The sequence below is a fragment of the Mus musculus genome, chromosome 14, assembly GCF_000001635.26.
Source record: "Mus musculus strain C57BL/6J chromosome 14, GRCm38.p6 C57BL/6J".
Taxonomy (NCBI): domain Eukaryota; kingdom Metazoa; phylum Chordata; class Mammalia; order Rodentia; family Muridae; genus Mus; species Mus musculus.
In genome coordinates this window covers 38,312,075-38,338,117 of record NC_000080.6, presented here as the reverse complement: position 1 = coordinate 38,338,117, position 26,043 = coordinate 38,312,075, and the positions used below count along the sequence as shown (strand labels likewise).

The 26,043-nt window shown below is 39.4% G+C and overlaps 1 long non-coding RNA gene across 1 annotated transcript in view; it reads right to left on the bottom strand.

Annotated features, from left to right (window-relative positions):
- Positions 1 to 4,709: 4,709 nt before the first annotated feature.
- The window catches only part of Gm31456, a 54,194-nt gene continuing 32,860 nt past the window's right edge, over positions 4,710 to 26,043 (bottom strand). The window contains exons 3-4 of the long non-coding RNA XR_874529.2: positions 13,543 to 13,676; positions 4,710 to 4,805 (exon numbers count right to left, since the gene is read on the bottom strand). This is a non-coding gene — a long non-coding RNA (predicted gene, 31456). The remainder of the gene's footprint in view (positions 4,806 to 13,542; positions 13,677 to 26,043) is intronic.

Genomic DNA, 26,043 nt, shown 5'->3' with positions numbered 1-26,043 from the left:
GAGAGAGTATATTTCAATTTTGTATACAAAACTTAACAATCAATAAACTTGGGCCACTCTCGGTCTACAGATACCTATTCTTTAATTAGAGACACCCCCACTTTCACAATAATAAGATTTTAAAAATTTGTTGCCACAACTGAGTATAATCCAATGGAGGGTATGTGTCCTTGAATCTGAATCATAGGAGGAGACAAAGGCGAACTGTCCCACATACGTATACGAGACTACAGTTATAATATATTATTATTAACTAGAGTTTAGCAAGATAAAGAGAATGTGAAGATGGTGAATTATTTCCAAAAGCCTAAAAGGATTACACACATATTAGACAGCATTTGGGAAGCTCATTTGGTACTAAATTCATGTTATAGAGTAGGAGCAAAGCAGAAAAATGTTCCATATCTATTCTTCAACAGCACAAGTTGTCATTAATTGCTGTAATCTAACTGTCCACCTGACAGATGTGTTTAAGCAAATGCTTGTAAGCCTTTAATGATTCAGAAACTTTCTCTGAGCTTGGGCTGATAACCACTCATCTCCATGAATAATGAGACTCATCACATTGTCTGACTAACTACCATTAGCAATCCTAGTGAGTGATTTTTACATCATATCCTCTTCTATAGAAGCCCATCCAGAAGGTACTTTACAAGAATATATTATGTATCTCTGTAGCTCCTTTACAGAGATAGGGAACAAGCAGTATTCAGTTAATGAGTGATGTAGAATGTAAGGGGTTAGTCTGGAGCCTAAAATCTGTGGGTTGAAATCTAACCCTAGAGGCCTGAGTGTAAAGCAAGAATCAAGACTTTTCACAGCAGGCTCCCTGCTTGTCAGTTTTACTATGTATACATGATGAAATCCTGGGAACATAATATTTCTGTTCCCTCATTTATAAAATTAATATTTTAACACACATCTCAGAGAGTGTATAGATATTTTTAGAAAATAAAAAAAAATCCTACCTATAAAGGCCAGTAGTCATTTTCCATGCTTCTAATATTTATTTGATTCATTTCTGTTGCAGAGAGCTGAGTCACTGATCTCAAACCAGAGATTCAGTGACATAGCAGAAAATCATAAGAATACAAATATCAGACTGTCTTCCATTTTAAAAGCCATCTCCGGGGGGACTTCAGGAGAGGGGAAATGCACATGAGGTGAGGAAAGAACTTCCTTTGCTGCAGCTGAGCAATGGCTAAAAGGGCCTGCAGAAGTGAAAAAACAGAAAGAATTTCTTTTTGGTTTAGACTTGAGATGATACCTACCTTATTAATAAGCTACCTCCTTATTAATTTAACGGTTCACAATATGGCACTGCTACCTATAGGTACACCAATTTATGCAGATGTTTATAACTTGCTCATTTTTCTAAAGTGAAAATTGTAGGTGATGGAGAGATGGCTCAGTGGTTAAAAACACTGCCTGTTCTTCCAGAGGTCCTCAGTTCAATTCCCAGCAACGATATGGTGGTTCTTAATCATCTGTAATGAGATCTGATGCCCTCTTCTAGTGTTTCTGAAAACAGCTATAGTGTACACATACATAAAATGAATAATTTTTAAAAATTGAAACAAAGAAAATTGTATCTGTGGATTACTACTTTCTACTTACTATTTTCCCTTTATCTCCATTATTTTCTGTATTTATTTTAGATAAATTATATACATGAAATGACAAGTATTTTACATCATATGTGGTTTATTTCTTCCTGAAGAGCATCATCAAGTTTCACTCATGTTGTATATATTACAGAATTTCCTTCATTGTGGATACATTTTATTAAGAGAGGTGCCAGGGTTTGTTTATCCACTTAGGCACAAATTCTTTTATTTTTTTCATTCATTTTGTTATTTATTTAGTGTCTGTGTGTGGCATGACACACTTTGAACAACACACAACAACAAAGTCAAGAAGAAGAAGGAGAAGAAGAAGAAGAAGAAGAAGAAGAAGAAGAAGAAGAAGAAGAAGAAGAAGAAGAAGAAGAAGAAGAAGAAGAAGAAGAACTTTCATGAGTTGGTTCTTTCCTCCAGCAAAGTGTGTCCTGGGGAATGAACTCAAGCAATCAAGCTCTGTGGAAGGTGTTTTTATATCATGTGCCATATTATTAGCTCCACAAAATAATTCTGAATGAATTGCTTTGTCTTTCCCCATGTTGCAATTTTACAAAACTGGGCATTATAGGTGGTTGATGAAGACTGGTAGATGTCAGTATACTGTGTGATAGCAACATACTGGATGTCCAGAGTGATTCATTTGTCCCTAGAAGGAACCAAAAGATATCTGTGGGGCAATAATAGCTGTGACCCAAACCAGGACAGCAGAACATTAGGCTATGTGAGAGAAGATAGATAACCATCAAAATGGAAGCTCACTACATTCATGGGGACCAAGTGAACAAGTAAATAGTTGAGTGTAAGGAAAGCCTGTTTCCTCACTTTTTGAGAGGACAAGAATAAATATGGCAAGACAAGAAAGCACTCTGGGATACATACGGTAGTGGAGAAAGAACTGGCAGTGTAATTGTTTTGGTTTTCAATTTAAAAAGAAATACAAATGAATTGGAACCTTTGTAGATGTATGTTGATAAGCAACACTTGCCCTCTCCTTCTCTATAGAGGGGGCTTTCAAGGAACCAGCATCATTCTCCATCTTCCTCTCCATATATAAGGTAGGGAATAAGTTACAGTAAGATACACATTCCAGAAGTTAAGAGCAGATATGACATCAAAGTCTTAATTATTACATATATCATACATATGACTAATCCCCACAACACATAAAGATATATAATCATATATCAATCACAATTTTTAAAATGTATCAATATAGTATAGAAAGATAATAAAAACTCAAAAATTTGAGTTTTTACTGAAAATATTACTTAGGAATCAATAAAAAGAAAATGTGTTTTAATAATATTCACAAGATTAATATTATGTTGGAAATTATGAGTCATTGATAGACCTTAAAATAGGTACAAAGGAAGACACTCATAAGTTTGTGAAAATATTATGACATCTTGGGATTTGGGTAACTACAGGGGGTCTCTGTACCAACCCTCCATGTGTACCAGACAATGACTGTGTGTACATACTAGTTTATGTAGACGTGCATATATTAAGGTGGTTTAAATAAAAAATGCTTTGGAAAAATAAGTTTTCCACTGCTATTTGTTTTCATCTTCTGCAAATGTTAGAGTTAAGCTCAAAGACTTATGTGTGCCAGACAAGCACTATTAGCTACACCACCTTGTTTATAAACGTAACTTTTTTTGTATATAGTTCAATTTTTCTATGTGTATGAATGTATATGTCTGGCTGTCTGTATCTTCATCTCGTGTGCACAGTGTCCATGAAGAACAGAAGAATAAATTACAGCTGTTGAAAGAGTTATAGGCAGTGTGTTTTCTTGTTTGATGGAAGGCAATTCTATGTAGGAATAATTGAAGAGTTTTTATCAGAAAATATGAGTGCTGAGAATGTAATCCGGGTTCTCTGGAAGAGCAGTAAGCACACTAAACCCTGAAGCAACTCTTTAGCTGCATAAATGTAATTTCTAATCTTTTGTACATGTCTACACAAATACAACTGATTCTTTTCTTTTTTGTAAGTTAACTTTGCTTCCTGTTTTAAATTCCTCTAGAACTTCAAATCTCTTGAAGATACACCAGTAAGTCCCTGTTTTAGGAGGATGATCAGCTAATCAACACTTCTCAACCAGCTTACAGTTTTATTTTCTCTGGTTGCAATAAGTAGTACCATCAGAAAAACTATAGGTAGAAACAAAATAGACTCACTTATGTCTTCTCAATATCAATTGGTACAGGCCTCTACATCAATATTACTATGTTTCCGATTATCTTGTAATGTTTATTTTTGTTTTCATATTTAGAAACTAGTTTTCCTAAACACAGAATTCTCATTTCACCTGTCCATACTCTTAATTTGGAAACTGAATTTTTTCTACTCTTTGTTTCTTTTTCAACAATCACAGAGCTGATGCTCTGGTTTGATAAGTTGTCAGGTCTGTTGCTATGTTTGGGTCCATACACACACAACTGAATTATATTGGGTTACCATAAAATTCTGTGTTCTGCATGTGTTTGACTCACCAATAGAAAAACTGTTCCATTCCAGATAACCGCTTGTCTATTGAATTCTATAAACCAAACCCAAAAGCCAATTGGCACTTCTTGTTGACATGCTATAATAATATTTGTGTTTTAAAAGAGAAAAGTATTAAATAAGGAGTCATAGCTATTATTCTATTGTGAAGATACACTATGAGAAAGGCAACTTATAGAAGAAAGAGTTTATTAGGGAAGGGTAACCAGTTCCAAAGGGTTAGAGTACATGATCATCATGGTGCGTGTATTTTGTATGAAAGCAGGGCATTAAAGCAAGCTAACAGGCATGTCATTGGAGCAGTAGCCTTGAAGACCTCTCCCAGTGATGTAATTCTTCCAACAAGGCCACACACATCCTCATCTTTCCCAAACAGTTCTACCAACTTTTGACCAAGTATTCAAAGATATGCAGCATTTTCATCAAACCAAAACAATATTCTTCCCATATACATGGAACTATGGAGAAAATATTACCAAGCAATTTTTCTTCATGACCAGTCACAAATTAAAAATTATAGACATACACACTAACCATAGAAAATTTTATAAAGAAAATATTTAATTGAGGATTGCTTACAGTTTCAGAGGTTCTGTCCATTATCATCATGCCAGGGAGCATGTTGGTAGGCATGGTGCTGGAAACGTAGCTGAGAACTGCATCCTGTTAAACAGTCTAACAGAGATATTGGGCTTGGCATGGGAGCTGAAACCTTAAGGCCCATCCCCAGTGACTCACTTTCTCCAACAAGGCCACTCTTCCTAATTTTTGTAACCTTGTCAAAGAGTTCTATTCTCTAATGACTAAGTATTCAAATATATGAGCCTATGGGGTCCATTTTTATTCAAACCACCACAGACACAATATACTTTTGGTAAGCAAATTCTTAACTATTTTATAGTTTTGGTTATCTTATAAATGGGATCATTTTACACATAAATATCTCATTGCATTTTAATTGTTCAGAAAATTATGAATATAAAAGTATAGCATGCAATTACTGCTTGCTCATAAAATACTATAATTATTCCCCTAAATTCAAATGCAACCTCAGAATAAGGGCAATATAAACTCTATTCAAACACCATAAATATTTTATTAGACATTCAATTTCTCATTTGTATTTTTGTATTTTTTTTCAGAGACAAGGCCATCAGTACTTGATTTGAAGAGGAAAAGATTTTCTCAAGTTTATACTGAAAGTTACTCATGCAAGTTAATCATGGAACTTTACCCTCAATTGAACACTTTGCATTTTACAGATGAGGTATTTAGACACTGATAAAGATAAGAATACAGTATTGCCACTGACGTGAAAGATTTTTAAAACTACTAAGTATTGTTTTAGCCAATGCACAGTAGGTTTTAACAATATTGAGGGAGCAGAAAAGCCAACAAATAAAAGGAAGAAATAATCCAGGTTTCCTGGAAGCTAGAGCCAAGTGGGACAAGAAGCAATCACAGAGCCAGTAGCACATATAGTCACTGCAATGAACAACCAGGGATGACCACCCACTTGCACATTTCTGTGTGTACTTCAGGGACTTGACTGAAACTCGTCCAAGTCTACTGCCAAGATTTATTGTCAGGTGAATTCTAGTGGATATTCTATCAGTGAGAGGGGTTGCCAAGTGATCCAGGAAAAGGAACAGTAGTTTGATCACTGTTACACCTAGAGCAGCTGTGCAGGTGGGATCAATAGCTGTGCTTCTCTGAATCCCTGCTGGGAACCACTAGCTTTTGTTCAGGTTCTAGAGGTTCATTGGGCTCCTTGCTTTCTAAAAATCACTGTGTTTTCTCACCTCCTCAATGTCTTCCCTTACAAATAAATGTCTAAGTTCTCGCATCAAGTCCTCGCAAGTCTTTTTTTTTTTCCTCCCAACTCTGATACGGGATTTGGCATTACCCCATATCTAATATCTAATTGTCATTAATGCTTGAAACCTAAGAATGATTAGATGGCAGGGAGTCTTTTACTACTATCTATGTGGCTTCATAACAATAATATGCTTAGCTGTCAGGATGGTAAATGACTACCAAATAATGTTTTCTTCCATGCCTACATATTTTCCTATAGGCAAGTAGAATTATTATTAACTTGAATCTCTAGAATAATGTCCTAAATCAGTTTAGTCATACCTCAATCCATGTCAAGAGTGATTTTATGAATATACTTCATAAAATTTGAATACATACAAATGATTTCATAAATACTTGACACATGTAATAATATAGGTGTTAAAATAAGACTACAGTGTTAGCAAAACAGCAAACATACTATTCGTCAGATATCCATGGTTTTCTTTTAAAAATATATATTTGTTGTTCTCTGCTGATGGTGCCTAGTGACAAGGTTGATAAAATCATTTCATTCAAATATATCATGAAATTTTACTTTATTCATGCTATTTATCATTCTACTGTTCCCTTTCTTCCCCAGATAGTTTTATTTCAGTTTTCGTGTCTCATCCATCATCATCTATATGCATGAGTGATTTTATATGTCTATATAAAATCTGACATACACAAAGGAGAGAAAACATAGGTTTTGTCTGTTTATTTCACAGTATTATATTCTCAAATTTCATCAATTTTCAATCAAATTCCTGAATATAACTGTTGTTTATATATAGCTACATTTTCTTCATTCATTCATCCTTGGACACAGACCTAGACATTCTATAACATGGCTATAGCAAGGGATATTATAAAAATACATGGATGTGCAAACACCTGTGGTGTATATAAACTCTTCACAACGAGTTCGTTGGTATATACCCAGGAGTAACATAGTTCATAATATTTTCTCATTTAAGGAATTTTAATAGAAAATTTTCTTTTTTAAGGTCATCCATGTTGTGGATGACCCTGGTGTTGTTTACGTTTTGATGTTAATTCCACTTTCTGAGGAGGAGTTGTCTGGAATGAGGAATGAGTCATGTATTCAGTTGACTTCTTCTGAACCTTCCTCTAATGAATAAAGAAACCAATCACTAGATGAATAGGCAGGACTTCCGGGTTTGATAGAGAAAGAGAGGAGGTAGGAGAGAGATAGAGAGAGATGGTCTTTTGGACAAGGACAACGGTAGAACAAGATGTAGCTACTAGTGACAGCCGATTCTAGATGGTGAACTCAGGATTTTCGACCTGAGGATTTAGATTTAATATGGCTTACAAGATTAGGATTCTAGTTGTTGCGCTCAGCAATTGAGTTACCCTTGATTATGAATGAACTTTGTGTGGTCTTTTCCTTCCTGAAGTGGCTCAATGGGGTTCCAAAGGGAAAGGTATGGTGGCAAAGCATGGGTTTGCAAGAAGTGCACCCCAAAAGGTCATGAGAATTTTGAAGCATGGGTCTGGCATGGTAGTGACCCACCAGTGGGAACTTAGTGAGCTGAGTGGAAAGATTTTGGATCTCTGAGTCAGTCTCCACGAGATGAGAACAGGCTGGCTATGCCCGCCAGTGCCTGGCCGGTCAGCCCACCAGTGCCAGTCGGCATAGCATGAATTGCATTATTTTTTAAATATTTTCCACAACATAGGAACAGCATTATTGATTTCTCTAACTAATACACACCTCAGATGGAAGATAGAGCAGACATGACTATATTATATATTAATAAAATTCTGGACATAGAGTTCTGCCCACATTCATGCTACACAGGACAAGCAGGAAAAGACCACCTGCCACCACACAGCATGGATCGGTGAGCTGTGGACAGAGGCCTGGTTTCTAGCACACCACATGGCATAGGAAGAGGAAGACACCCAAAGGCCCATCAGCAATTTGGCCCAGTCACAGCAGGAGCCAATACAGTGTACAAGTATATGGTGGACAGACAGGAGAAAACAGAAAGTGAAGCAGATCAGTTTAAGCATTATGAAGACAGATGGAACTGGAGTTGAGGTGTAAAGGAATAGCCTGTTGTGAGTTGCTAGCTCCGCCACCTGAGCCCATGGTGTCACTGAGGGCCATGTCTGGGTCTGAGCCCATTCAGCAGTAAGGTTCTGTGTTGATGTCCCTATGGCTCATAGTACTACTAGAGACCATGAAGATGTCCCTGATCTGGGTGGCCATTTGGGACCAAGGGCTGTGCAGAACTGGCCCCACATCTCACTGGCTATTATCACTCTGGAGAACTGGCTCCACCTTTCACCCACTGCCTTGCAACTTGTCCATCATAGTGGAACTGGCCCTGGTGACAGGGGCATTGGTGAGCCAGGCCCTTAGGGAATAAGTACAGGAGATCTGGTCCCACCACTCATCTGCTATGAGGTAGTGTGGACCCAGGTGTGATGCCCTTCACCCCCCTGCCCCTTGCCACCTGTGACAGTCAGAAAATATGGCCCCCAGTGTTAAGAGACCAGGAGATCTGGCCCTACTTCTCACCAGAAACAGCTTTTTGGATAAGTGGGACCTGTGCTTCTACTGGGCAGCAGCACAGTGGAGCAGGCTCTTGTGGCATGAGTGTAGGTAAGCTAGCCTTGAGGGTATGAGACTGGAAGAGCTAACCCTAACCCCCTGCCAGTGAGGCATCGGGTGAGGTAGTTGGGAAAGTGCTGGATGTGGATGGTGGTGTGGATATGGGAGAACTGACAGGCTAGCCAGCACAGCTACTAGCTAGGCCCAGATCTTGGGCTTTGAGTTGGCCTGTCCCCAAATCTATCTCATCTATGAATTGTTGAAGTATGTGAAATGGCAGGTCCTGTTGATCCTCCACGACACAGGGAAACAACGGGATAACTGAGAGAAGTCCCTGTGAGGATCCAATATTGATGATGTGACAGAAACCAGAGGCCTTGAGCCAAAGCAACAATTAATTGCAATGAACATTTGGAAATAAAGATGTATGGACAAAATGGTATACTGGAACACATTATGACATACTGCGGCTTCCCTCACGAGATGTTTTCTATGCTTTATTTATTTATTTATTTATTTATTTATTTATTTAATTTTTGTTCTGTATTTCTTTTGGGGGAGAGCTTGCAATGGCAGAGTATGCAATGAAGAGCCAGGTAGATGAATGAGACTGGGGTACATGATGTGAAACTCATAAAAAAAAATCAATAAAGAGTTTAAAAAAGAGAGAAAGTTGGTTGTTTATCATTTCATTCAACATTTGATTATACCAGATGTTGTTCCAGGAACTAAAGGCTCTCACAGAAAAAGTCTTGGAGGTTTCAACAGTAAAGACTTTTTCACAATTCTGGAGATCAGAAGTCATGACCCAGATGAAGGTCATATTTATCCTACGTGGAGTGTTGCTCTTCAGTGGCCAGCTCTCTGTGCTGTATCCCTATGTGACTGCTCTTTGTATTCATGTAGAAAAGCTTTGGTATCTTCGTCTGATTATGAAGAATTGATCAACCCTGGATTTGTGACTTCAACTAACCTTAATTGTTTCTAAAAGGAATTATGTCTAAATATAATCAGATTGAATGGTGAAGCTTCATACATCAGAGAGTGGCTTATTTTGATCATAATGCCATTAAAGCATAATTATCACAAAAATTTAACTTCTCTAATGAAATTTACATTCATAAAATCTAAAATGTTTGGTTTTGAGAATGAAGCAGAACTAGCGATTTTAAATTTTTCAGCTATCTGCCTCCAGTTGTTTCAGACTGCCAGTTTGCTTGCTTGTAGGTGTAGCACTAATATCCCCACATCTTAGTAGCCACTGAGGTTCCCTGCCAAATGTTCTGCTCTATAGGCCTTCAGAACACAGCTTGTAGAGATTTTTTTTTTTTAACATTGGCAAGAGGATTCTTCGCTCCAGTCTGTTAAAACTCATAGCCAGGTAGCTAGGCTGGTGTATATGATTGCTAGAAAGTTAGAAGATCTAGGTGCAGTTACATGGCTCCACAGGGTGAAAAGATCTAATATCCTCAAGCTCCCATCTGATTTGCATGTGTGTACTAAGTCACACATATGACCTCGCACAGTGTTGCTCATTCACATATACTTCCAAATGTATACATTTAAAAAACAAAAACAAAGCATAAAAACTATGGCTAGAGAAATAATTCCAAATGCTTATACCCTGATGTTTAATACTAAAAGAGTATTTGTAAATTATACACTAGTGGGGTTCTGAACCTGATGGATTTTTTTTTTTTCTAAATTTCATGCTATGACCCATGATCAACTCTGTCACTAGTATTTGCCTACTTTCAAGATTTTAAAATATACCTTCACAGCTAAGTATCTTCAGAGAAAGTAGCTAATTCACTCAACGTACAGGGGAGTAAAACCAGCATTCACAGGTTATGTGAAAGGTCAGGGGATTTGAATCATTTATATTAAGCAAGGACTGAAACAAAGTGTGTGTGTGTGACATTTGTTGGACCAGCAAATGTGAATAAAATGTCTGCTCTCTTGACTATACATATTGTATGAACTGGAGTCATTAACGAAGCCTACATTTGGGGAAGTAGCCAATCCATTCTTATTTTGACACATGCCAAGGAATGAATGAATATTTGTATGTGTGTGTGTGTGTGTGTGTGTGTGTGTGTGTAAAACTGAATGGCCAATTTTTAAAAATAATACATAAAAACTGCAAGAGAAAAAATTTTTTTATTCTCAAAACAACTGTGATATTTCAATCAGAAAGATTTAGGATAAAATGCAATGGCCATTAACTCTCTCTCTCTCTCTCTCTCTCTCTCTCTCTCTCTCTCTCTCTCTCTCTCTCTGTCTGCAGTCTCTGTGGACCTGCTGGAATCCGGCTCAGACTCTCAGGCACAACAGAGGCCACTGGGTGCCACGTAAGAGCCCGTTTTGGGGACCCTAGGCAGCATGGAGGCCAGGGACGTCAGGTTTTCAGTCTTGGATACCTCAGATGCCACTGGATGTCATGGAAAAACTAAGAACAGAGCTAGGGCCAACGGGTGGACTCTGGCCTGGGCCCTAAGGAAAAAGGGCAGGGAGAGGGGCTCCCACAGGTTCCTACGGGAAGGAGAGTGTGTGTATATATATAAAACAAAGAGAAAAATTTTTGCTTTCTCTTTCAGCTTCTTACTCTATGGCCAAGTGATACAAAGTTGAAAATTCAGGATCATTTCCTATCTCTAACTCTTTCTGGGGTTCAATTTCAATGAAATTTTAGGTGACTTTTGTTTTCTGTGCTATGATTAGTGAATGTAAATTCTTTCCTTTGTTACATCATCACAAAAAGGACAAGAACCTACTTATGTTGAATAGGATGCTTTTCTCCCCTGTACTTCTTAAGAAGCATCGTTTCTCAAATGCTCTGTGTCCCTCAGCAGTAGGCCAAACAGAAAACATACTGTTCCTTCCCTTCCCAGGAGTCTCTAATTCATGTCTGAAGACAGTTCTCACTTTTTGTCTGTCTTCCAATCTCCCTTTTCTTTTTATTATTAAATCAGAGTATGTGGGTTAAAAATGGTGTCCCGTATCTGGCCCAGGGCTCAGACAGGGGACAGGGGAACTTTGACTGTGTGCACCCCACAGAACCACTGGGCAGGCACCGGGCTGTGAGAACCCACAGGGCCGCACTCCAGGGGTGGGGAAGCACAGTCTGCAGTCTCTGTGGACCTGCTGGAATCCGGCTCAGACTCTCAGGCACAACAGAGGCCACTGGGTGCCACGTAAGAGCCCGTTTTGGGGACCCTAGGCAGCATGGAGGCCAGGGACGTCAGGTTTTCAGTCTTGGATACCTCAGATGCCACTGGATGTCATGGAAAAACTAAGAACAGAGCTAGGGCCAACGGGTGGACTCTGGCCTGGGCCCTAAGGAAAAAGGGCAGGGAGAGGGGCTCCCGCAGGTTCCTACGGGAAGGAGAGTCCTTGGGTGGTCGCCAGGCAGGTTGTTTGAGTTGGCTTGGCTGGGTGGGTGGCTTAGAACACAAAAACGTTCTCCTGGGCCGAAGTTGGATACGAGGCTCATTAGGGGAAGACCTGCTCCATTGCTCCAGCATGGTGGGTCCAGATGACAAGATGCAGTCCATGGTTTTAAGGTGTTTATTATAGAAAGGCAGAGAGAGTGAGAAAGTAGGAGAGTAGAAGCCTGCCACGGCCATGTGAAGAGAGGGGATAAGGGGATAGGGAGAGACGGGAAGCAAGGGAGCAAGAGAGAAGCAAGAGAGTAAAAGAGCAAGTGAGGGAGGAGGGACAATCAGCCCCTGTTATAGTGGGCCCAGCCTACCTGGCTGTTGCCAGGAAACTGTGAGGGTGGGGTCCAGATACAATACCAGGAGCTTGGGGCATTGCCTACTGACTGATGGCCACACACCTCTCTGATGGGGGTGGGAGGTGTGGGTTGGGGTTATGGGTTGAAGGGATTGGGGGTTGGAGGAGTGGGGGTGGAGGGGTGGGCTGTGGAAGGTTTTAGCTGTGACAGGAGCCAGGGACTCAGGATGCATGGCCGAACAACTGCCATCCCTTAGGGTCAATGTGGTTCAAGGCCTGTGCTCAACTGGGGACCAGGCTGTCTGTAAACAGCTCACTGCCCCACAAGAGTAATTGGTTCACATCCCTCTTTGGATCCATTTTCTCTTATCACTTATATCCTTAAGTTTCTTACCTACTTTACTGCTAATTCTACCAACAAGTTGTACCCTGTGCAGCAAACTCAAATCTTGCATTGCTCTTGAGTCATTTACATACACCCACTAGAGCCCTAGTTCTGGGGAGAAGTCTTGCCTTGTGCCATTCTGCTGCTTATTTCCATACTATAACCCATCCCACTAAGCTTCATTGATACTGACTTTACCATTCATTGTATTGGCTTTCTACTGCTGTGCATTATGTCACCTCAGACTTGGTGATTAAGTCTCTTCATATTTAATTTTTTCATACTTCCCTTGGATCTAGGAACTACTCGTAGTAAGTACAGTCTTTGATTGGGAGCCCCATGTCTGTAATCAAGACATGTGATGAGCTGTGTTCTCATCTGTAGGCCTGAATGCAGAAAACACATACTCCATGTTCTTTCAAATTGTTACGGGTTACTTCCTTGTAGTTAAAGCACCATGATTCTTCTAGCCTGGTGATAGACCTAACTCAACCAAAAATCTATGGCCTAATGGAAAGACCTGAGCCTGGCTTGAGTATGGGAAACTACCTCACTCACTTCCACACTAGAGTGACTCAGCAAGACCTGCTTAAACCCACCTTTGCCTAGCTATCGCTGATGTAGAATAACTTCATTGGCCTTGTCAGTCACCCCATACCCTGTCACCCTTCCCTGCCTCCTATATCATCTCACCACAACAAAAATCTCCACCTCCTCCCTCAACCCTATATAAGCAAGAGGCTGATTTAATAAAACGATTTCCTGCTTTGACAAGACTCCCAGTGGCCCAGTCTGTTTCTTTTGGGGCATTGATTCTCCATCTGCTTAGCCCTGGACAGACCCAGCTGGACCCGGTTCTCTCCTCTCACCTGGTCCTGCCAGCAAAGAGTCAACATCTTAGGAGGGCCTGGTAGTTCTTGCCAATAGTCTTCTCCATCAGCCTTCTAATGTCTGCAAAAGTTCCTTGCTCCAGTCTTACTCCAGTCTGTTAAGAGAGACTCCACTGCAGTAAGATAAAATTATAGAATCATCATTATCACCTTTGTCTTCATTACAGAATATGATATATCCAAGACAATGGCATTTCATCACCTGTGTTAAATAATATTGGGTAAATACAAGATGGTTATTCTAATACTGAAAGGGAGGCCACTCAGTAGGGTGTCACACCACAGAGTTTATCATGAAAGCTGCCTTGAACTTTACCTAACTCAATGAAGTTCCTCCAACAGTACCTTTCTTATATTTGGCTCTTCTCGACAAACCTTCCTTTTCATAGCATCTCTGGATGTTATTCTCATTTCCAGAGTACTTGCCAATTCAGATATAATTCTTCATCTAATTTCCATGACCCAAATTCCAGTCTTAGGATTTAACTTTAAATCTTTTTAGATCTATCACAACTTGTTCACTGCATCAGTAATTCCCATGAAGTGAGAAGACTTCAAAGCTAACATGCTTACCTTCTCATCCTGGTTTCAAGAATTATAAAGTGTGTGAAAATTTAGAAGTCATTTGATAATCCTACTTTTAGTACACAATCTATAATATGAGGACAAGAAAAACTCAGGAAAAACTCATGCCAAAATGACTTTTATAAGTGACCTGCAAGTATTCCTTTGATAGCTATCCTCCTTTTATTAGTATGCCTCCTCCATGTATGATGGTGTTATATGAGTCTAAATCTGTATTAGAAAAAAAAAAAAAAAGTCTAGATTTGTTTGCTACCAGTAGTGTGAGAGTATTTTCTTTGCTCTTCAAATCAAACTTTGAATCACTAATGTTCCACTCAAATATTTTTCTTAAAGCAAATGTACCTATTGTTGTTCCTCTACCTGAAAGACTGAATTCCCAGTTCTAGAGTTTAATACTACTGTAGATTAAGTGGACTATTCATTGCAATTTTCATCAAGTTAGAAACAGATTTATACTAGTATATAAATGTTAAGCTAGAAGGCTAAAAAGATAAAATTACTTAGAAAGCTATAATGTTTTCTTTTTATTTCTTAAATGTATGAGCAAAATTGAATGTAAGAATTTACACTACATACATAAAAATTATAACTAATGCCGGGTTAATTTCAATAAAAAAATTATACTCAGCGCAGATCACTAAAAAAAAAGTGGGTTCCTATTGCCTACTTACAAAATTTATCTAAAAAGAGCAACTGGACCATGTTCTAAGTCCTAGAAACACGGTCATAAGAAAAAGCCCTCTATTGTTCAGACTATGGACATTCTTAACCAGGATTTATACCTTTGGATCATTTTCTCCCTAGCTAATTTTGAGGTTTCAATTTCTCTGTATAAGTACTGAAAGTATAACAAAGTAAAAACAGAATTCTAGGCCTATAGGCCAGGCTTGGGAATGTGGCCTTTGTAAAGGTATGCTAATCATAAAACAGATAGCAACATTCCTCCACCCACCCGCTTCCTGGGTTCAAAGAGTGCTCATTCAAAGAAAGTCATCCAGAACCTGCAATGCAAATGTGCTATTGTTAGGGGCTCTTAGAAGCTGTCTTGAGAGTTAACACTTACCAGGTATTCCTTGTGACTCTTGTAAGTTTACACTTCCTTGTGACTCTTAACTGGTATTTTTGGTATTTTCCAGCAATGCCCTTCCCACCTCCTTAAGTTGTGGTTTCTTCCTTTAAATACCCCCTAATCCAGCTACTCGGGGCGCCACGGTCCTCTACCCCTGCGTGGGCCTGAGAGCGCTCTTGAATAAAAATCCTCTTGCAATTTACAACAAGACCGTTTCTTGTGGGTGATTTTGGGGTGTCGCCTCTCCTGAGTCAGAACGTGGGGGAGTCCTCACGTTGTGGGTCTTTCAGTACTATTTCCTTCCAGTGAAGGTTCCTGTTCATTTTGTGATTGCTAAAATGTGAGCAATCTATTTCCTATGTACTACGTAGGAAGTAATTCACTATGAAAGTTAGACACAGGGAGATATTCCAGACACTGGCATGATAGCCATTCTGCTTTCCAAGTGGACCCTGCCTGGGTCAGAAGGGTTTCTCTGTAGCTGAAAGGGTGTCCACATGATCAGACCTCTTGGACAAATTCCCTCATTGTCCCATGTACCCCCTGCATTTGCCTTCCAGGAATATGTGTAGAACCGCACCACACATTTCCATTATCTCACAAAGCAAAAGTGGTTCAGCCTTCTCTTATTACCTGTGGACACATTCTGAAGTCACTTCTCATCCCTTTATCCTTCTACAACAAACAGGCATACAGATGTTCCCAATTCCAGGGAAGTCTAGGAAAGAATCATCTAGCTGGTAAAATTACTATTTTAAAAACCATAGTCCTCTTACTAAGGAAAAGTAGGAGGTAAGAAATTAGTAACAACCATTGGCATACAATGCACCAACAAAAGCCCTTCAGAAGAATACATGAATGAAATGGTCTTACTTCCCACTAGGATGTGTCTCATGCTCTGAGTCTCTAGTCTCTCTCTCTCTCTCTCTCTCTCTCTCTCTCTCTCTCTCTCTCTCACACACACACACACACACACACACACACACACACACACACACACACACACACACTTACACACACAGATGTCACTACAGATAAACTAAAAAACATTGGGAAAATCAAAGTAATCTCATGCATGGGAAACCAGAAAGGAGCATGGCTGTTAGGACAGTAGCTTGGTGGAATCAAATCTTCCTGGTATTTATCAGTCAAAGAACAGTATTAAATTTCTAATATTAGAAAAAAGAAACAACTACTCATCTATTTCTTACCCTTCCTGAGAAGTAACCCATTGAGATAATACCATGTATTTGCTACTATGATCACTTCTTGCCCACAGTATTTATAAATAGGTTCACTATAGCATAAGGAGAAAATAGAGCAATAAAGAAACTAAGACCAACATCGGGTTGATGCTTGTCATCCCACAGCTTCTGTGGTACCTGTGAGGATCACTTCCCCTTCTTTCTTGCTTAGCTTTTCATTTGTAAAAGGAAGACATTTGAATTGGTAATTTCAAAGAGTTCTTTTTATTCATCTCTTCCTCAAAGCTAGATATTTTAATTACATTGTTTTCAGTTATTTTTAAAGTTGTGGTCCCTCTGTACCCTGATATTTATATTCTATCCCCTTGTGTGGTGAGAGTGTATTCATGAGTATGTATGAATAATCTAATGTGGAGCACCACCCCCCTTAAGTGCCACCTTTTCAAGCTGTTTACTAATTAACTGTGACCTCAAAGAAGTTGAAATAGCCATGAGAGATGGGGCACCCCACAGTGGAGAACCTGAGGTCAGTGTATCCATGCAGAATTGTGTTGCCTTCTCAACCACTGTCATTTCCATATCAATGCTGTCTACAACAATGAACAGTTTGCCTTCTGCATTTCTAAGGAGACAAGAAGGCTACCACTCAGGGATGCCATTAATGTTACTCTTTTGATTCAATTACCTAGGAATTAGTGGAGTTTCCTGGTGCCTGACCTTTTTCCCTTTCCTTCTCTTCTACCTTTTTAAATTAATTGGTTATTTTATTTATTTACATTATAATTACTCCTTTCAGGGTTGTCTCCCTCCTTAACTCCTCCATCCTATCTCCCTCCCCTTTGCCTTTAATAGGTGCTCCCCCACCCACCCACTCCTGCCTCACCCCTTTAGCATTTCCCTACACTGGGACAAGCCTCCATAAGACCAAGGGCCTCTCCCCTCCCATTGATTCTAGATAAGGCAGTCATAAACATCATATACAGTAGGAGCGATGGACCCAAACATGTATGAACTTTGTTTGGTAGTTTCATCTCTGGGAGCTCAGAGGGGTCTGCTTAGTAGATATTGTTGTTCTTCCTATGTGGTTGTAATCCACTTCAGCTCTGTCAGTCCTCCCCAAGGACTCAGTGGTGTCCAGGCTCAGTAGAATGGTTGGTTGTGGGTAGCTGCATTTGTCTTAATCAGGTACTAGCAGAGCCTCTCAGAGGACAGCTATAGGCTCCTGTGTGCGAGCACTTCCAGTGTATGGCATCAGCAATAGTGTAGGGGTTTGGTGTCTGTGGATGAGATGGATCCTAAGGTGGGGTGGTCTCTGGGTGGCCTTTCCTTCAATCACTGCTCCATCTTTTGTCCCCATGTTTCCTTTAGACAGGAACGTATCACAGTTAAATTTTTTGAGATGGATGGGTAGGCCCATCCCTCAACTGGGGGAGCCATACCTATCTACTGGAGTTGGTTTCTTCAGATTCTATTTCCCTTCTGTTGGGTATTTTGGCTAATATTATCCTTGTTGGGTCCTGGGAGCCACTTGCTTCCCTGATGTCTGGGACTTTCTAGTGTTTTGTCCTCTTTAGTATCCTCTATCATCTTCATGAGATGAGATTTTATGTCAGAATCTTGCTTTTTGGGTGTCTTAGGGTATCCAGGGCTTGCTATGGTGGGAGAACTTGGTTCTGATGATGCCATGTGACATTGGTTTCTATTGCTTATTTTCCTGCTCTTGCCATCTGGCTATCTTTGGAGTTAACTGGCCTTTCTGTCTCTGACTGGAGCTTGTCCCCCCTCCTGTGAGCCAGGTTATGATGAACCTCCTTAGCTCAGGCTGTCTCTGTGTGTAGTAGGAGGGTGTCTGGAACATCTGATCTGTGAGCTTAGCTGGGATGGAACTTCTGGGAGTCATGCTATCTCTGGGTGTGAGTGGGGTGGGTTGGGAGATGGAACTCCAGATCTGATCAAGGGTGCAGTTGGGGACCAGAAGGAAGTTGCATCTCAGGTGGGGGGAGCAGGGGGTGGGCAGTCTTGAAAAAGTATAACAGAAAAACAAACAAACAAAAACTAGACCTTTAGGTCCAGGCTTGAGAATGCGACCTTTGTGACTCAATGCTCCAAGGCAGGCTAATCATAAAGCAGATAGCGACATTCCTTTACCCACCTGCTTCCTGGATTCAGGGAGTGTTTGTTCAAAAGAGACCACCCTGACCTTTGCTGGAACCACTATGCAAATGTGCTATTGTTAGAGGCTCATAGAAACTGTCTTGAGAAATAACTGCACAACTATCAGGTATTTTTCTTTGTGACTTGTGACTTCCTCATGACTCTTAACTGGTATTTTTGGTATTTTCCAACAACACCCTCTCCAACCCCTTGAGTTGTGTTTTTTTTTTTTTTCCTTTAAATACTCCCTTACCTATCTACTAGTGGTGCCATGGTCTCTACCCCTGCATGGTGTATGACTGTGTGCCCTAGAATGAGCCTGGAATAAAAGTCCTCTTGAGGTTTGCTTCAAGACCATTTCTCTTGAGTGATTTGGGGTGTTGCTTCTCCTGAGTCAGAACGTGGGGGAGTCTTCACGTTGTGGGTCTTTCATTCTCAGTTAGGCCAGATGTTGGGGTGTGGGGGGTTGGTCTTACCTGTTATCATGGTGGTGTCAGAATTTCTGAGGGTCAAGCTGTCTGGGCGGCACATGTGGGGTGGGGACTGAAGCACATGATATGCTCCCCCATTTTCCCTCTTAAGTGAGCATTCAGAAAGGTAATCTCCAATCACAGCATAAAGCTGACACGTTTAACCACCAGGTTTCTCTCATTAATCCAAGTACCAAGAGGTAAAAGATATTCAAGTACGTAGGGTCTCTTAATTTTTAAGGAGGGAGAGAGGTAAAGAATCATTCTGTCATTTAAAATGAGATAAAATTAACATGTCATGTTACTTTTGAAAGAAGGTCATTCATTTCTCTCTCCCAATTCCAAACTAACAGAATGAAGTGGAGAACAGGGAGAGAAAATGATGATAATGATCAAGAGTTTTCAAGCTATTATGGAATTAAAACTATGAGTCAATATAATGTTCTCATATTCTGAGTTGTCTTTAAAGTGAAGATCAAGACTTACCCAGAGGTCATGTTGAGAGCATGTTCAGGTCTTGATCTTGTCAGGTGAAGTTTTCACACACATTCAAAGGGATCAGGCTTAGGAAATCTTGCATATCAACTAACTATTTGGTGATAAAGTTGGCGAAATGCATAACTAGGGGAATTGTTTCGCTTTTGACTTTTTTTTATTACAGATACTTGGATTATCTTGGTTTCTGATTAATCACACAAGTATATAGAGAATTTGTATCTGTAACACTTTAAAATTCATTTAAGCTTCTAGAATGTTAACTGGGATGATCAAAGCATTTGAATATTCATGTAAATTAGGAAGGTCCATTTATATCCATGAATAATAGAAATAAGCTTAAAGAGACTGAAGTAGAGGGTTATTAGTCTTTAGAAATTACTTTAGAAACCTTTACAATGCAGTATTATTCTAGTAGCTTCTAGAAATCCAAATTTTACTAACTGAAAGCTAAAGTCAAACCTATGTTAAGACAGTGTCTGTCTGTCTGGGGTATCTTTTTAATACTGTAGGAAAAGGAAAAGGCAGAAACTAAAGTATTGCCTAGGTGATTGTGGGGCCGTGAAAGGCAGCCTATTTTCATTGAATGAGGCTTGCTCTGGTGACCTAGTAGAAAACTCTGCAAGGGACTGAACAGTAAGTCATGTTCCCAGAGACAGGTGCCTGACACCACAGAACCCCCAACTTCATAATTCTATGACTATTAGTGACACAGATAAAGCCCCACGCTCCTGGCATTCTGGTTAGAATCCTGTCCACAGTTACCTGACAACAGCAAGGTAGCCTAGCCCACTATAAAAGGGGCTGCTTGGTATCTTCTCTCCCTCATTAAGCTCTCACTTTTCTTACTCTCATCTCTAGCCTTCCTTCTCTCCCTCTTTCCCGCTTTCTCCACATGGCCACGGCTGGCCTCTCTCCCTCTTTCTACCTTCTCTCTTTTTCCCTGCCTTTCTACAATAAAGCTCTAAAACTATAGACTGTCTCTGCTCATCAAGGCCTGCAGTGCTTAAACAATGGGATAGGATTTCCTCTAAAGAGGAAACTTCCTGCTGGAAGGCCTTCCTGTGTTCCAGCTACAGACTGGACCAAGGACTCTCACCCACGTAAGAACCACCCAGTGCCCCCTCTCTCCCTGCCCTCTTCTCCCTTCGGCCCCAGGGCTGAAGGAGTGGCCCCCGGGACCCCCATTTTGTTCTCAGTTCTTCTGCAGTGTCCAGTTATGTCTGGGATGCCTGAGACTGAGAGCCTGATATCTCTGGCCTCTGTGAGGCCCAAAGACCTAAGACTGCCCCTTGTCCACTCCCTGCAGGCTGGGTCAGTGGCTTTCCACAGCCAGACACCCATCACGGGCCATGTGGAAAGTGTGCAGCAGTCCTCCCTAGTCTGCCCGCCCACAGCAGGTTTTCTCCCACTCCCTTTGTTCCCCCATGCCAGTGCCCCGCAGGTGATGTGTCTCATTTTGTTAGGGGAAAAATGTTTACCAAAAGAAATGTTTATTTTTAGATTACTTTGTCAGTGGCTATGAAGATGTTCCATTGTTCCATGCAAACTTATTGCATAGCTGGTTCCTTCTTGCATGTGCCCTGGCTCTCCAGCAAGATGCTGCAACAGGATCCTTCTGCACACGTTTATTGGGAGAGCTTGACTGCAGAGGTGAAGAGACACCAAGCCCAGAACTGGTGCTGCTTATATAGGCCTGGGAGAGGTGTGTCTCACACCCGGATTGGTTATGCATGGGTTGTGCTTACCACCTCATTTGCATGTCTACATCTGATTGGTTAACTTCTCTCTCATATGATTGGTTAACTTGTCTCTCATCTGATTGGTTAATTCTCAAAACCTCATCTTGGCAAAAAAGTTTACTGCCTACGTATGCGTGGTGGCCAGCGCCACCCTGCAATGGCACATGTGGCTTCCCACAGTTCCTGGAGACTGAAACATTATATATTGCAGGGAAGCTCCTCAGGACAAAAAGTGACTCAAAATGGCTTCAGAAGTCCCTGAAATTGACCAGATTTACTAGGTCCAACCCTTCTGGAAAGTGCCTCTTTACTATATACAGCAAGCTTCTGTTTGCATTGAGTCATACTCAGTCAAGCAGAAGCTCCAAAGACTCTTAGAGACAAGCATTGCTGCCATCAAGGGGCTCTGACCAACTAAGCCACAGAATTCACCATGTTGAGCTTCTTGCCAATTGTGCAATGTGCTCTGGGTCTCCAGTTTTTGTGAGTTATCGGCCGTGCAGAGGTTGTCTTTGGTGACATAGCTGCCATTGAGTTATTTCTGCTTTTGTAAATAATTTCTCACCCATATTACTGTAATCAACTCCAATAGACTAATTGTCTCACTAAGTTAGACTTTGGTTGCATCTGTACTTATTTGGTCATGTGCTCTGTATTTGAGATTAGTAGATATGTATGTTTGCATCTCCCCAGGAAAACTGTCACATCACACCCTGATGAAAATTCATTTAGGTTGAAGATGGTAATAGGTAGAGGGATAACAGAAAACATTGAATTGCCAATCCATACCCATCTACATGACAATTCTTATACTATATCAGACTTTATCTAGTAATTTCAAGGGGACATGGATGAAGCTTAAAGAACACAGGTGTATATCTGGGAAGCCAAAACATCACTGTACTATGTAAACAATTGCTCACTCATAACCCATAAGATTTTAAAGTTATGTATTTGGGTTATGACCTACATCTATAGAAAGCATTTAGTTTATGAATCATCTCTACTTTATATCCAGGCGAGAGTGATAAAAACCTTCCTCATAGAGCCCTATAGGACAATTCTTTTTTTATTTTTCTGTCTTTCTCACTACAAGCACTACAAGCAACCTTCAGTCAAAGACATTCTTATTCAAAGGATGAGAACTCCTTTCTTAGAAATAAAATTAGTCTGTTCACTGAGAGGTATAAGTTATAATCCTTTCTGATAAACTGGACGGGGCCACCTGTCTTTCTCTCCTTTTCTTCGTAGACATTGTACTTTCACATCTGCCTCTCAGACACAGCATGAGACATAGAGACAATAAGTTAATCACATTGACTGATACAGAAGCTCTGTCACATTTTCTTCACCAGAGAAACTATTATAAAATAGCCACTCTGGACTCAATATGATATTTTTCAGTGACACTTATAAGAAATGAAATGGATGCTACCCAGGGGGTCCACATTTCTTGGTATATCTTGACTTATTGCTTGCAGTTTGCAACTTTTCTTCCCATTATAAAAAATAAGATATTTTACTAGAAAGTCAGTTAGGTTTTTTTTTTTTTCCTTGTTTTCTCTTCTTTTGAAAGTTACTCAATTTATTTATTTAAAAATGAAAATATTCTAGAAGCACAGTGGCTAAGCCAGGAGGCTCAGACTTATACTCTCACACTAGAGATATTAAAACACAAGACGAGAAAACCAAATAATCATATATTCTGTTCATATCTATAGGAAAAAATGTATACTAGCATAAAACCCAGTGATACCATCCTCTTAAAAAATGGTGACATACTTCCTTAGGCATTATCTCATCTTATCCTATAGTCATCACTTATGATTATTCCATTTTACAGGTGAAGAATCATATGCTAATTCACAACCTGATAATATTTGGTTATTATTCCAAGATAGGATTCAAACCCATCTGCATATCTGAACTCAGGGCTCTTTCCATTTTCTTAGGAAATATTTACTTACCTCTTTGTTAGTGGGATCTATGGCTTAGGGATTTCTGAACACAGTGGCCTTCAACGTTCTTCCTAGCATCACATGGGTGTAACCATCCATGTCTAAATACACACTTAAGATGTTTAAAAAACTTCCTCCATTGGTGTGTTTATGCTATGATACATATGTGTGCAGGTGTCTTTAAGTGCAGGTGTGCCATAGCACACTTGCAGAGGTCAGACCCCTTAGGTCTCTGTCTTCAACTTATAATTTATTTGAGGCAGAGTCCCTCCATGTTGTCAGTCATATGTCAGGCTACCTGGCCAGAAGCTTACAGAGTTTCAGCTATCTGCATTTAATTATAGAATCAATTAGTTTATAGGCATGTGCTATATGCTAGGTTTACTGAGTTCAGGGTCCAAACATAGCTCTCCATGGTTGTATAAATAGCATTTCATCCACAGAGCCATCTCCCCTAACTAACTAACTAACCAACCAACCAACCAACCAACAACTAACTAACTAACTAAATACAAGTATGTATGCAATACATATAAAATATACAAATAACATAGGAAAATGTGTAAGCATGCACATGAATGTGTATAGGGATATGTATGGAGGTGAGAGAACACCTACAAATAATGGGTTCTCCCCTTCTACCATGTAGTTCAGGGGATGGAACTCAGGTCATTAGGTTTCATTAAGAATGTCTTTACCTGCTAAGACATCCTGGTGGCTGAAGCCATGTTGCATCATAATTCTTGAGGCTTTAAAATGGGAAAATTTGTACAAATTTTCAGTTAAAATTGTTGTAAAATTTGTTTTTAGTTAGCAGTGTTTGAAAATGTTTCTATACCATAGTGTTTTCTAAATTTTCCAAATTCCTACACCATATATATAAATATATATAAAATATATATATATATATGTATATATATATATATATATATGTTTGTGTGTGTGTGTGTGTGTGTGTGTGTGTGTATGGTGTATGTGTGTATGTGTGTGTGTTTTTTATGAGACTCTTATATGTCTGTCAAGACACAGATAAGTGATTTAATTTCTATTGTTTTGAATACTAATTTTAAAATAATTTGACATAATATAGATTAATATTTTATGTAAATTTCACATACCTTCACTTAAGTACTTACTGTACAACTATTTCACGATTTTATTATTCCCCCTATGCTATAGGACCCTTGCTATGAGAACCTTCACCTATTTCTTCAAATAGACTTAGATGATTAAGCTCACTTTCTAGCATTTTGAAAGAAGTACTATATTTGGACCTTGTATGCAAAGAAAGTCCTGTAATGATTTCCCATATTTTCCTAATTTCCAGTCATACTCATCTTTAGTTTGAAACTTGTGGATTGGGGACTTAGTAGTTATTTGTTGGTAAGTGATTTCCATTTTTAAAACAACACTGTGTTGCATAACTTAATGTTCTAGTGTCTACAGTTGTCACCTATGATGTGTGAATATTTCGTGACAGTATCTTTGAACTTTTCTTATTAATGATCTTCTGCTTAAATCATCTAAGTAAACTTCTATTTGTGTTTCTCATTTCTAAATCTCCAAGGTGATGTTTGACAGTAATCAGTATTTGATTATTAAGTACTGTCAAGTTACTTTAGCCACTATTTCAGTCTCTTTTCACAGCATTAAACTTTGATAATTCCCATTGTTTGGCTGGCCTTCACTACTACAGCATTATAAAAGCCCCATAAAGAATAACTACTGAAAAATTCTCTGTGTGTATATAAAGCAAGTATGTATTTATTTTATAGCTTTGGGGATTGTCTATTGATCTCAGAGCCACAGCCTGCATACCTTCCTTGGAAAGGCTGGCACAAGAGTACATTTTAGATTTAGAATTTTCTGCTTGGCAGACACTACAAATAATCTCCACTCATAATATTTCAGAGACTAAATTTCATTTACCAAATAGTCTCTGAATAATTCTACAGCATTCAGTCTATGCCACTGGGTACCACACTACTTGATATAATGTCAAACTGGGGTTTGAACCATAGCTGGCTTATACATATTTAGTATATATTTATCCTTGATCTGCTCTAGAAAGCAATCTGGATAGAATGTTATTTCTGAAGCATAATAGTTGAAGACATTTTTTACGTTGTTTTTTTTTTATGTGAAAAATTAAAAATGTCATCAGTTCACAAGCCAACTTGAGAAATGTACTTGTTTAAGTTGAAAACAGGCTAGAGAGCAGTAGAATCCCTGACAGCAACACCGTGAACCAAGTATTGCTTATGATTGCATAGGCCTGTGATTGTTAAAGTACTTGTGTTATAGACCTGAGAGTATGTAATAGAGTATACAGTAGATGACCAACTTAAGTTGTCAGTATCTAATTGAGAATGCTCATTTAATCTGATCTACTTACAAGTATAGAATTCACCAAAGAACTCAATGTGTACTACTCAATGGTCATTCATCAAATGATCATCATTGAAACCAATTAGAAAGATGAAAATGTGAATCCATCATGAGATGATTTTTAATCATTGCATTCATCTATGACCTCTTGTTTTCATCACAATATCAACAATTTACTTGATTGGATTGTGGGACGCTGGAAAAGTGAATCATATATAATAATCTCATTATCATCTCAGTGGTTGTGCCAAGAAGGTTCTCCAAAGCACTTCTCAAATCCAAGTGTGGACCAACAAAGACCATGCTCCTAGTTGGTGGGCTGCTACTGGTTTGATTCACTACAAGTCATACACCTGAGAAGTGTGCTCAGCAGATCACTGAGATTCACAAAAAAACTGCAATACATGTAGCCAG